At 46.2% G+C, this 13,634-nt stretch overlaps 1 protein-coding gene and 1 long non-coding RNA gene across 3 annotated transcripts in view; one reads left to right on the top strand and one right to left on the bottom strand.

Moving 5' to 3' along the window:
* Positions 1 to 1,378: 1,378 nt before the first annotated feature.
* LOC142748733 (uncharacterized) lies at positions 1,379 to 2,525 on the bottom strand. Its single transcript, XR_012882301.1, has 2 exons — positions 2,161 to 2,525; positions 1,379 to 1,513 (listed from the first exon to the last, which is right to left on the bottom strand). It is a non-coding gene; the product is annotated as an uncharacterized LOC142748733 (long non-coding RNA).
* The window catches only part of PPARA (peroxisome proliferator activated receptor alpha), a 27,604-nt gene continuing 16,082 nt past the window's right edge, over positions 2,113 to 13,634 (top strand). The window contains exon 1 of one of the 2 annotated variants that reach the window (XM_075855932.1): positions 2,113 to 2,506. The gene's annotated coding sequence lies outside the window, so the exon portion shown is untranslated. Of the gene's footprint in view, positions 2,525 to 13,634 lie in introns of both variants that reach the window. The other variant, XM_075855933.1, reaches the window with a different exon arrangement.

Raw genomic sequence — 13,634 nt, 5'->3', positions numbered from 1 at the left:
ATCTACAGGGGGGCTGTGTGTGGGGCTATCTACAGGGGGCTGTATCTGGCGCTATGTACAGGGGGGCTGTATCTGGAGCTATCTACAGGGGGAAAGTATCTGGAACTATCTACAGGGGGGCTGTGTGTGGAGCTATCTACAGGGGGCTGTGTGTGGCACTATGTACAGGGGGCTTTATCTGGAGCTATCTACAGGGGGGCTGTGTGTGGCACTATGTACAGGGGGGCTGTATCTGGCGCTATGTACAGGGGGGCTGTATCTGGCGCTATCTACAGGGCGGCTGTGTCTGGCGCTATGTACAGGGGGCTGTGTCTGGCGCTATGTACAGGGGGCTGTGTGCAGAGCAATCTACAGGGGGGCTGTGTGTGGCGCTATGTACAGGGGGGCTGTATCTGGCGCTATGTACAGGGGGGCTGTATCTGGAGCTATCTACAAGGGGGCTGTGTGTGGAGCTATCTACAGGGGGGCTGTATCTGGAGCGATCTACAGGGGGGCTGTATCTGGAGCTATGTACAGGGGGGCTGTATCTGGAGCTATGTACAGGGGGGCTGTATCTGGAGCTATCTACAGGGGGGCTGTATCTGGAGATATCTACAGGGGGGCTGTATCTGGCGCTATGTACAGGGGGGCTGTATCTGGAGCTATCTACAGGGGGCTCTGGTGGATGATTTTTCCATTGACCGGTAGCAGAGTTACACAACTGGAAATAAAAATCCCCATCATGTAACTCTGCTACCTGTCAATTGAAAAGTCATCCACCACAGGGTCTCCCTCTTGACTTTCATTGTTCTCAGCCTTTTGGTTTGTCCTGCAGCTGCCGCCGTGATGAGCAAATGTTATACCCAAGATAGGAAAAGTAACATAAAGACGATATAACCGGATCCATAATATCTGTGATATCCAGACAGTCTAGAGATCCGCAGTGAGAATGTGCGCGCGTTATTTGCAGAAGAATCTGCCCGTGATTTGATGTGTTTATGCCGGATATTGGGCGTGGCTTAAAATGTCCCTCTTTTCCGAATTCAAAAGTTGGGAGGTATGGGCGCTCAATGACCGCGGGCGAAAAAGCCGTGAAAATCGGCATGCAGGCAGAGCAAAATCTGCCTCAAAATTCCAAACGGAATTTTGAGGCAAATTTTCTGCCTGCAAAAAACTCTGTGTGAACCCGGCCTAAGGAGTTAATGGCCAATTCCAGCAAAAATTACCCACTTAAGTTATTGTTTTTCTTCCTGATATGAAAAGAATTTTGCGCGAGCAGCTCGTCTTCACCGGGTCACGTGAGGTCACCTATACGTGAAATGTGCGGTATAGCCTGCGCTCCACCGCTAAGCACGTCTGCATGTGCAGAGAAACGTACGTCATACAGAGACCACACATGTAACACATTCTCATTTATTTATAAAGTGACTCCATGCTGCCCCGGAGATATACGGGGGTCTTCACGTCGGCTGCGCTGAAGGTTGTCATTAGCGGCACGGGAACCTGTACTGGAAGTGACTCTCCGCCCGCACGCCTTCCCTCCAGGAAAAAGCGGTATTAGTAATTTTTTCCAGAGGGGATTTTTAATCATTGTACCATGAAAAATCTTGCAACTTTGTGCTTCCATGCGTCACCATTTTCAAGATCTCTGCTTGCTGCCAGTGACTGGCAATATTCTTGTTAACATTAAGAGGCAAAATACCTGTCCTGATCATGTACAAACTGCCATAGGTGAAGGGAAGAGTCCTCAAAGGACCTGCCATAGGGAACTATAGGGTGGTACACTGTTCAGAACCCCATCTATAAGCCAGAGTGGAGAGCATCTTGCTCGGGAGGACCCAATGCATCTACACAGTCAGCCCATTCATTTCAATGGGCAGCTTAGTAATGATTAATATCGCCTGTGGGGGCGCTGCAGGGAAATGTAACACTTCAGCAGCAGACCCAGTAATCAGGCAACACACATTAGATTAGTGCACAGCATACATTGAGGCCTCTTGTATCATAGCAACCCCAGCAACCAATCAGATCTGCTTTCATCGTGTAAACTGCACTGAACAAATGAAACACGCACTCTGATTGGTTGCCATGGAAAACATAGCCACTCTTGCGCTGGCGCCCAGTGGCGGCGCCCAGAGCTCCTCGTACATAACAGCGGCTCCCAATAATAAATAAACTTACCTCAGTGTGGCGCACGATCACGTTCCCGGGCTGGGCCCCGCCCACTCCTCTCACGTGACCGTGATGTCGGCAGAATGGTGTAGTTACTGGTTGCCATGTTGCTATCACCTCCTTCTCCTGGATCGACCAATGACAGCGCCCGGACAGAGAGGTGTGTGAGGGGGGGGGCAGGGCTTATCCTCCTCCTCCTTCGGGCGTCACATCCGGCCCTGTCACAGGACAGAACAAACAAGGACGAGCCGAAGACCCCAAATACAGGGAGGACACCTGTACCCCAAGACCTGTTACCGGGGAAGACAGCGCCACCTGCAGCCCGGGGACCCCACTATCCGAGCGGTGGAGAGAGGTCAGTGACTGCCCACAGGTCATTACAGCGCTGCGAATGGAAGCCAGTCTATTAACCCCTGCCAGCTTGACACTATTAACCTCTACCCTGCCAGCACTGACACTATTAACCCCTACCAGCCTGACACTATTAACCCCTACCAGCCTGACACTATTAACCCCTACCCTGTCAGCAATATTAACCCCTGCCAGCCTGACCCTATGAACCCCTACCCTGTCAGCAATATTAACCCCTGCCAGCCTGACACTATGAACCCCTACCCTGTCAGCAATATTAACCCTTGCCAGCACTGCCACTGTTAACACCTACCCAGCCAGCACTGACACTATTAACCCCTGCCAGCCCTGAGACCATTAACCCCTCGCACCATTAACCGCTACTCTGCCAGCCTAACACTAATAACCCCTCTCCTGCCGGCTCTACTGTGAACCACTACCAGTACTGCAAAACTCTCTCCATTAACCCCTTTTTATACATTGTTGATTTTCTATTGGTCAGCCCCTGCCCTGCCAGTAATGATATGATAAATCTATTAACCCTTACACTGTCAGCATTGAGATCCTAACTCTTGGTTTCCTGTTGTCCCCCGGCCTCTCGCTGTCCGTTCTGTCACTTCACGTTGTTACTGTTCCGGTCGCTGATCTTGTGGTCTGGCGACGCTTATCTCTCATGGATATAACCTGCACACGTAAGGACTGGGTAATGGGGAGTCCGATGAACGGCTGTCTTATGTGTAGGATCTGTGGCGAAGCCCAAAGTGTTGTAATAGTTCACCTGTAAGGGGGGGGGGGGGACCCCGGGACCTCCATTAGTCGTCTTCTCTCATCTGTCCTTGTATTTCTCCCATTCACTTCTATGTCACTGTTTGCACATTACAATCCCATTGAAGTCACATAATACTAGATGTTTGTGGTAAAACCCTTTAAATCCCCCATATAACCAGGAATGCTGAATATACAATATGGCACAACTTACTGATCAGTGGGGTCTGACCTCTGGGACCCCCACAATCACTTAATTCTACATAGGGCCGCTCTTGACAAACTCTATACAGCGAACCCCATTCATGAGGTCGTACCCCCTGATCCGTATGTTATGGCATATCCTAGCGATCTCTGCAGGAAACCCTATATACATATAGTCAGGTCAGCGTCCTCTCCTTATCAGTCTATAGGGTCCTGGACACTCACAAACTTCCACGAATAAAAGTGCCGAGCTCGGGTATAAGTTATCAGCCCTTCGGAGCCTCCCGTGGGGTGTGCGGACCTCCAGGCCTGTGTACACAGTGAACGTTGGTGTAACTTTACATCCTCCAGCCCTGAGCTCCTCACCCCTAGGACTTGTAGTACAGGAAAAGCCTCTCACTGCTTGTTTTCAGAGGTGGGGGGATGGGAAAAGACTGCAGACAAAGCCTATTGCTCTGATCAGTATATATCACCATAACCCCCATCATCAGCTGAGAATCGGTATAAAGATCGCGCTGATCAGACGACGGTCCAATAAGTTTATATTATTGCAACGTTCGTCCTTAAAGGGGTTATCTGGTAAAAGTTCAGGACCCTTATCTGTTCTATTAGCCGGAGCGGCTACAAAGAGTGTCTCTCTCTGGAGGACCCCACACGTCCATCCGTTACATGTACAGCCCATTGATTTACATAGGCATTGTACAATGCTCTATTTTTCCTGTGGGGGTGCTGCAGGGGAACTGAACACTTACTTTCTCGTTACCCTATAATTAAACGTTTATCTCCATCTTGGGATCATTAGGATATTCCATCACTTTATGATTGGTGGGGGTCTGACCTTTTAGACGCCCCCCCCCCCCCCTGATCCTGAAAATGAAGAGGCTGCAGTGCAGGAAAAGACATTGAATGGGCCGCAGCGCTAAATCAGCGATGCGGCCCTTTTCATTCTTATGATTGGTGGGGATCCCAGAGGTCGGACCACCACCGATCATAAAGTGATGGCATTTCCTACCGATACGCCATCACTTTATAGGATGGGAATAACCCTTTAATAGCTGATTGCTGGGGGTCAGTGCAGCTAGAAAAGCGTGACGAAGACAACTAAATTTGATTGAAGGCAATGACGTGGAATAATTTTAAGGGCGACAATGTATTATGTAGAGGAAGTCCTAAAACAGTGATCGGTGGTGGCCTGATTGCTTGGACCCTAACCAAACCCGAGGATGGGCTGTTTTTGCTCCCTTCATAATGGGTGAGCCCTCCGTAAGTGCGATGTCTCTCCCCATTCAAATGAATTAGTTATGAATAGTGTATGCTGCTCTTACTCTACAGTTACCTTAAAGAGGTTGTCCCATCTGGACTACTTCCTCTCTAAGTAACGACCCACTAGCAATCCCTGGCGATCGCCGGGTGAATCTGTGGATGGCTGCACTACTCTTCTGCAGCGGCCACCTCAGGAGAAATGTGGCATTACATGGCACAATTAAAATTAATAGACGTTCATGTAATACATGGTTGCGCTGAGTCCTCCAGGATGGGAGTCATACTTTTCAGCAGCTCTCCACTCTATGGCTAATATGCTCTAGTAGGGCATAACTACAGGACAATCCCTTCAATTCCCATTCATTTCCAAACGTTTGAATGGGACTAAATTCAGCCCGTTCTAGGCTACGATCTGGGTCCTAGTAATCGGTCCTCACTAATCACTTAAAGGGCTTGTTCAGTTTCGAAAAAAAACATTTCCATACACCCTTTTAGGGAATTCTGAGTAAATAGTGGGGGGGTCTTCTGTTCAGGATCCTCGTCTCTTGGTCAGAGTGGAGAGCGGTTACAAAGAGTCTCTCTGTCTCTGTCCTGTCCTACACAGACAACACATTATGAATGGGCATTGTGTAATGTTTCATCTCTACTGTGGTGGCGCTGCAGGAAAATTGAAAACTTACTGCCAGGTTTCCCCACAGATTAGAGGATCGCTGGGGATCAAGGGACCCTACTGACAAATAGTTTGGTTAAAGTGAGGAACCGCTCTAATTATGGCTTATCCTATCATATCATAAAACTTTTTTACTATATATATATATATATATATATATATATACTCTTGCCTAGAAAAGAATACATTTTCTACGAGGCTTCGGACTGATTCATAAAAATCATTGCCACTTATTTTTTTTTTTTTCTTCATTGGCCCGAAGAGCAGATTTTTCTAATCCTCTGGTGCCGCTCCAGATTCCGGTTCTACTTTTCTGGTATAGTGAATGGTTTTTACAGAATTATGATGTCATCCTGGAGTGCTTTAATTGTATCAAGTGTATTCCCTGGAAGTTAAAGATCTACAATGCCCTTAATGGATGGAGATTATAACACCAGTCTATAAATCCTTAAAGGGGATGTCCATTTGAACCAAATCCTTTGTATAAGGCAGGTTCCCCAGAAAACCAGCTGATGACAGGGATGGAGAGATTATTGCTGGGGTACCCCCCTAATGTTTGTTGCTGCTGAAGAATAGAATTATTTCACAGGACCAATTGAAGTTAGTGAGAACGTCTATGTATTGGACGGACACCAGAGGTCTATGTGGCAGCGAGCTGCTCTCTGTTCTACCGGGGAACGGGGGTATTTATTGGGAGACCCCTACCCATTACCTCCATATGCCCTGACAGGACATATGGAAAGGGGACAACACGCTGGGGGAATGTCTCCCCCTAATGGTGGCCATGTAGGTTGTCACCTGCGCAGAAGAGGACGACTCAAGGAGTTCTATTTACTGGTGATTTGTTTTTTTCCTCTTGTTAGATTTTTTATTTTTTTTGTAAACTGGAATTCCCTTTTGAACATCACGCAGACAATGGCAAATTATAATTTTCATCTGTTTTGAATAAAAACGTGAACAAATTTGGATATTTCGGGGGAGAATTTTTTTCAATTTCCACTTCCCAGACTGAGTAATAGCCGAATGGAAAATAATTATGTAAATGGGCTGCGGTGGAAGACTTGGGGAAAACCTGACCGATTTATATTGATGCCGACGTTCTGGATATAACCATCAGGGATATTGTGGGGGAAATTCAGGGTTTTTTTGTTGATCCAGTATCAACTGTTTCTTCATTTCTCAATTCGGGTTTTGTTCAATTGGGCCGAATCACTATATACAGCGTTCATGAAAATGTAAATAATAGGACCTGTCCTGCATTACACAGACAACACATTGATATGAATGGACACTGTGTAATGCTTCATCTCCCCTGTGGTGGCGCTGTAGGGAAATGAAACACTTGCTTCAAGGTTTCTCCACGGATTACAGCCGATCACTGGGGGTGCCAGCAGTAGGACACTTTGATCAACTTATTGTCAAAGAGTCCTTCTAACCAGTAGGGATTGTCCAAGTGGCTGCAGGCTGTCCGGGCATGCTGGGAGTTGTAGTTTTGCAGCAGCTGGAGATCCAGAGTATTATCATATGCTAATTAATACCTATCTTGTTGTATGTTTTCCACATGGAGGCCACTTCTGAGCCACCTGCACAGTGTGCCAGTTTACGTCGTCGTAAATATTTAGTATCACAGATTGTTTTAAAACCCTGATATAGAGTTTCCATTATTACTTCATTTCTGTCACATGTCATGATCTTGGCAGTGGAGACCCCCGGCCACACGCAGAGTTTCCACAGACAGCTGACCGCATAAAATACATTCTGTACAGTGTGTCAGGCAGGGGATAACTGTATGCCGGAGATATTCCTTTTGTGATACCCAATATTTATCAGCGGACGCACCCTTCCAATTTGGGGTATCCCATAGAGGAGCCCTAATAAAGAGGAGCCCGTGGCTACATCTAAAGCCGACACACGTGCCCTCTATGGGCTACTGCTCCGGCCCCCTCATTAGCGTAATGGACGTTTTTGAAGACGCAGGGGGAGGCAGGGGTTAATTAGTGGGTGCAGATGCCTAAATTGTCCAGTTTAGAAAATCTGTTTCCATACATCCTATTGGGCAATTCTAAGTTAATAGAGGGGGTTCCTCTGTTCAGGTTACTCATAATCTGGCCACAGTGGAGAACGGTTATGGTAAGCCCCCACGAAGCGGCATTGACGCGTCCGACAGTCGCGTAGCCACCCTGTTCGGCACAGTCGTCAAATTGCTCGATAAATGGCTGCAAATTGTTGTGTACAAAACTATTGTTTACCTACATAATTGTGCAGCTGTAAATGGTGGAGGTAGCAGGAGCAGAGTGAAAGAGGCAGAGAGACACATACAGATGTGCTGCAGCTTCTAGTAAGTGTTATATGTCACCCCAGTGCTGGATTCACAGCTACACTGATCATTACTGCTGTATAATCTCCTCCGTGTTGCTGCTGTTTCTGAGGGTGCGCTACAGGGTGTTTGGGGAGCAGGAAGTTCCCTTCTCTATGTGTGCAATGTATAGCAGACATTATAGGGGTTAGGGTATGTTCACACGCAGTGGTTTCAGACGTAATTCGAATTACGCCTGAAAAAACGGCACCATTACGCCTCCAAACATCTGCCCATTGCTTGCAATGGGATTTACGATGTTCTGTTCCCACGAGGTGTAATTTTACACGTTTCTGTCAAAATACGGTGCGTAAAAAGACGCCTGCAAAAAAGTGCAGGACACTTCTTGGGACGTTTTTGGAGATGTTTTTCATTGACTCCATTGAAAAAAAACAGCTCCAATAACGGCCGTAAAATACGCCGCGAAAAACACGAGTACTTACGAAAACGTCTGAAAATCAGGAGCTGTTTTCTCTTGAAAACCGCTCCGTATTTTCAGAAGTTTTTGAGTTTGCGTGTGAACATACCCTTAGGCTCCATCCACTATATCAGAGAAAACTAAACTAGACATAAAATTGTGAAGAAGTACTGCCTGGAGTGTTCGTTTAATCATTGTATAATGAGAAGTTCTTCAGCTTTCTAATTTACGGTTTCAATTTCTCACCATTATCTAGATCTCTACTTGCCATCAGTGAATGGTTGCATTTTTGCTTACATCCAGAGGCAGAAAACCCATTCTGACCTAATACTTTTCACGTCTGAGGATTCGCTACAATTGTATCCAGTCTAGACCGTTCTCTATGAGCTAAAAACAGTCTGGACTCCAGACTGATACATTTTTCCTGCACTGATACATTGTAGCAAACCATCAGCATTAGAAAAGACTTGTGCTGCTGAGATTAACTCCTATAGGATAGTCTTGACTAAATACAATTGTAACACACTCTCAGCTTTAAAAAGAATTAGGTCTAAGCCACTCTGAATGTAAACCCGAATATTTATATTCACTGACTGCAAGCATAAATCTTGAAAATGGTGGGGAATTGATCGAGAAACTATATTAGGAACTTGCAGAACTTTTTATTATATATTTCCAGTAGTCTTTTTTTATGTTTTTTTTAGGTTAATGGGAAAGTACATTTTCAAGGGGTTTCGTGGACAAAACTTTATTGTTCTGATCAGGTTTTAACAGTGTGATGGCGATGTCAGGAACGGACTGTGCGCGGCCTTAATGAGGGATTAATTCTGTAATTATCAGGCAGACTTCAAACAGCCATGAAATAGTCCTTTATTCCACTGCTCGGCCTGATCTCCTCCTGAGGTTAGAATTGAGCTCCCCAGGACCCCCGGCAGGGTCACACCAGGTTACGGTTCGAGCATGATGCAGCCTGCGGACCGCACTCCTGCCTCACTAATAAGCAGGTTATATTTTTGGTTGTGGGAGCTGAAAGAAGAAACTGCTCAAACACAACAATATGTGACGTGGCGTCTAACAGAACAACCGTTACTGCTCCCTTGATGGTCCGCACAATGTACTGTGGTGGTGGGCCAGTAATGTAGCATTAAAGCGGCTGTAGCTGAGTTTGGGGCCTTTATGCCTGGGGGGCCCGATAGGTCTTTCTGCCATATCATAATCACCATCACCCTAAATAATGTTAGGGGGACCCTATACTATATGTTGGGTATGTAAAATAAATGTATTGTTTGTCTATTAACTCTTGCGGAGGACTAGTGGGGAAGTTGGGGTTGGACTGCTGTGACTACTGGGGAAGTTGGGATGATAGGACTGCTGTGACTACTGGGGAAGTTGGAATAATAAGACTGCTGTGACTAGTGTGTAGGTGCCTGTTGTGACTAGTATGTATAGGTGCCTGCTGTGACTACTAGGGAGGTGGGTGAGACTGTTGTGACTGCTGAGTACTCAGCTGTTGTGACTACTGGGGGAAAGGGGAGTACAGAAGGCCATAGACTATGTCTGGATGGAAGTCCGAGGAGGACTCCAGTCAATGGGGCTGAGCTGCATTACAATACCAGACGGCCTATGGACAAAAGTGGCACTGTTTCTAGAGAGGATCAGACCCTTTTTTTATTTTTTTTTAATACTGTACAACCCCTTTAAGAGCTCTAGTCTGACTATTAGGGGGCATGGTCACGGTTGTCTACCCATGTATGACAACAGGCTTGTGGCATCAGAAAGAAGAGCCGTTTCTTAACCTCCTACCTGCTGCACTGACACAGTGTACCAACACATGACCGTGGCCTTTATATGATGAGTAAACCCTTGCAGAACAATGTACTTTCCATGATTTATTGTCGATCTGGTGATCTTTGAACACACAAGGTGTGACTTATTCCGATCACTACATGTCTTTTCTAGCACAATCACAAGGCCAGACAGGGCGTGATTACTTATATTTTATCACCCCTTGTATTGGAGCCAAATTTTTGGTCCTCGCGCACATTATTACTCTGTAAAGGAAATTTCAGCTATAGGGTTACGTTTTCTGCAAGGGGTTGTAGTCCTTCCCCCTGGAAACAGCGCCATATTTGTCCATGGGCTTTGTCTGTTATTGCAGCTCAGCCGCATTCACGTAAATGGGGCTAAACTGCAATACTCCACACAGCCCATGGACAAGAGTGGCGCTGTTTTTTTATTTTTTCTTTCTAATCTCATACAATACATTAATATGGTAGAGGACTAGCGAGAGACTCCGGTTATTTTGGAATAACATGTACTTTGTACCGCAGGGTTAGCGAGTTAAAAGGAACTTATCATCAGCACAGGTTTACATTAGATAAGGGAATCTTTATAATTCCCTATAAGAGCTGACCTTGTTGGCACAATTGCACCCACTAAATGACCCTCGCAGTGCACGAGAAAGTCGAAAGAAGTCCGCTCTGGCTTTTTTCGGACTCTCTTTGAATTTGATGAGTCACAGCTGCAGGAAGTGTCATGTGACCACTCACCGCTTCCTTGATTGGCTGAGGTGGGCTCACTGTGGGGAGGGACATCTGTAACCAGCTATTTTTTTAGGCCTCAGATCAGTATTAAGATTTAGGCCCCATGCACACGAACGTGCTTTTGCGGCCGCAATTTCCCCGAAAATCCACGGTAGAATTGCGGCCCCATTAATTTCTATGGGCCCATGCAGACGACCGGGCATGGCCCAGGAGCCTGGAACACAGAAAGAACGGACATGTCTTATTACGGCCGTGTTCTGCGGTCCAGTCTCATAGAAAATAATGGACGTAGCCATGTGCGCGGCCCGCGATTTCCGTGTAGCCGTCACATGGACGTCATATACGCTTGTCTGAATGAGCCCTAAAAGGGAATACAAATGGTTCTGATTTTAGGCATGTATGGTCCTGGATAGCCTGGCCCCATGCTGAGCATACGGATAATGGCATCTTATCAGGTTATTCAGAAATCCATATTGTGTGTCGCTGATAAAAGCGTGGAGCCCCAGGAAGGCGTGGCTGCGGTCTTCAGGCGTGATAAAACAATCGATGTACGGGACAGTTTTTCTGGGTCTGTTAAGTTTTACACATAAAGATTTTGGCTTCAAACTGGACAAACGACCCTACAATTCATTTGTTCCCATCAGCACTATAATGTCCTGCTATTCCCTGGAACGGGGGTCACCATTTATATGTTGTGATTGGGTTTTGCCATTTTTCGATTTGTTGTATCCTGTCGTTTTATAGATAAACCTGACTTGGCGTGGGGGGAAGGAACTGATCCTATATATCGAGGGGCCCTAACTAAGACTAGCCCTGTCCTGGTTTCCAAACGGTTGGTGAGAACCTAATAAAGTCGCAGCAAGCAAAGGGAAAAATCCGTCCAGAGGGTCATTCTGTTTCATTTTGTCTCCACCTAAGGACACCGGCCATCAAAGTACTAGAAATCCCCCCCCCCCCCCCGTTTTATACAATGATCCCACAGCAGTATTGATACATGTCCCCTATGTATATGTTATGGGTATAACTACCAGGGTAGCTGGCATGGTAACTGTCATGGGGCCCACCAGCCAAGGAGGTTCATCTCTGCTCTGAGGTGAAGGTGCTGGGCCTCATTTATAATAACCGTCTAACACACAAACTAGCCCTGATACCCATAGCAACCAATCACAGTGCAGCTTTCATTTTTCAAGAGCAGTTTAAGAAATTAAAGCTAAACTCTGATTGGTTGCTATGGACCACAAGGCCGGTTTTTCTGTTAGACGGTTTTGAGAAATGAGGCCTAACAGGAAAAAACAGCCTTGTTGCCCATAACCACCAATCAGAGTGCAGCTATCATTTTTCCAGAGCACTTCAAGAAATGAAAGCTAAACGCTGATTGGTTGCTATGGGCAACAAGGTTGGTTTTTCGGTTAGATGGTTTTGATAAATGAGGCTTATGTGAATGATGAAAGGGTAATGGAAAATTGGATGCAGATCACTGAGAGACCAAGGAAAGGAGGAAAAGACACGGGAACAGAAAGGAGACCAATATCCACTTGATATGGAAGGTGGTTGTGGTACAGTTGGGCCCCATTGAAAGCTTTTTCTATGGGGCCCCATATATGGTCCCTTGTTACGCCACTGTGCGTCCCTTTAGGGTATGTTCACACGCTTAACCAAAAACTTCTGAAAATACGGAGCTGTTTTCAAGGGAAAACTGCTCCTGATTTTCAGACATTTTTTAAGCCACTCGTGATTTTCGCTGCGTTTTTTTACGGCCGTTTTTGGAGCGGTTTTCAATCGAGTCAATGAAAAAACGCTCCAAAAACGTCCCAAGACGTGACCTGCACTTTTTCGCGGCCGTTTTTTTTACGTGTTTTTCATAACCGAACGCCATTTTTCCCATTGAAATCAATGGGCAGATGTTTGGAGGCGGGGTGTGTGTGTGTGTATATAATATGTTAGTGCGGCCTGGGTGTTTATCAATGAGTTAAACATTCATGATGACAGATGTCACAGAGTTTATGGATGGACCTTAGGACCTGGCTCCACAATGACTCCACTTTTCACCGTCACAGTTCATTTACTCAGCAATTCCTGTCATTCTCTCCTAAAAAAACCTCACATGTATTTATACTGTAGCCAAAAAAGTCCCTGTAGCCCCCGAGAATGATCATCCCTCCTAACTCCCGCAGGGAAACACACAGACCCCAACTAAAGACCACAATATTAAAAATTAATTACCTGACCATCTACAACTCGACACTCCTGGTTGCCACCTTTCCATTTTTGGTAGCCAGGATTACTCACTGAATAAGCAGAACTGCAGTGTAAAGCATGGAGGAGGAACAAGGCAGCAGCCTAAACCAGACTTCCTCACACCCCCAATAGATGATGCATCTTCCATGAAATCTCTGCTTATAGCTCTGCCTTTGGTTGCCTACAGTTGACCTCAAGGTAAACAAGCTATATTATAAAATGGGGTTTTGGGCACAATGGGCATCAATGCTCAGGGCCGGTCCATAGTCATCAGATGAAGGTGAACATGGCAGGAATGTTCCGCAGTAAGCTATTCCTCTTCTTAGTAAACATCACCTAGATATCCTAATGGTGGAGAGTCTTGTCCGTGGACTGTGATGGTTTTATTACGAGGCGTAGAACATCTCGTCCCGTCACAGTCAATACCGTAAACACCATCATTTACTGAAAACATGGAGTCTTCAGGCAGCCATTATACATTGAGCTCCATAATAACTCTTTCTTCAGTGAGCTCCCCCTAGTGGTGGCTGTAGGCAGACCGTATAATACCATGCTAGAGCAGCAGCCAGTCTTGCCATCCCGGCTATTAGAGGGGAGCAGGTCCCTTATAAGGGCTATGGAAAGCGTCAATAGGTCAACCCTTGGCACATGGGCAATATTGTCATAAAGCCCTAA

The sequence above is a fragment of the Rhinoderma darwinii genome, chromosome 3 (genome assembly GCF_050947455.1).
Source record: "Rhinoderma darwinii isolate aRhiDar2 chromosome 3, aRhiDar2.hap1, whole genome shotgun sequence".
NCBI classification, from domain to species: domain Eukaryota; kingdom Metazoa; phylum Chordata; class Amphibia; order Anura; family Rhinodermatidae; genus Rhinoderma; species Rhinoderma darwinii.
This window is presented reverse-complemented; position numbering and strand designations above follow the sequence as displayed.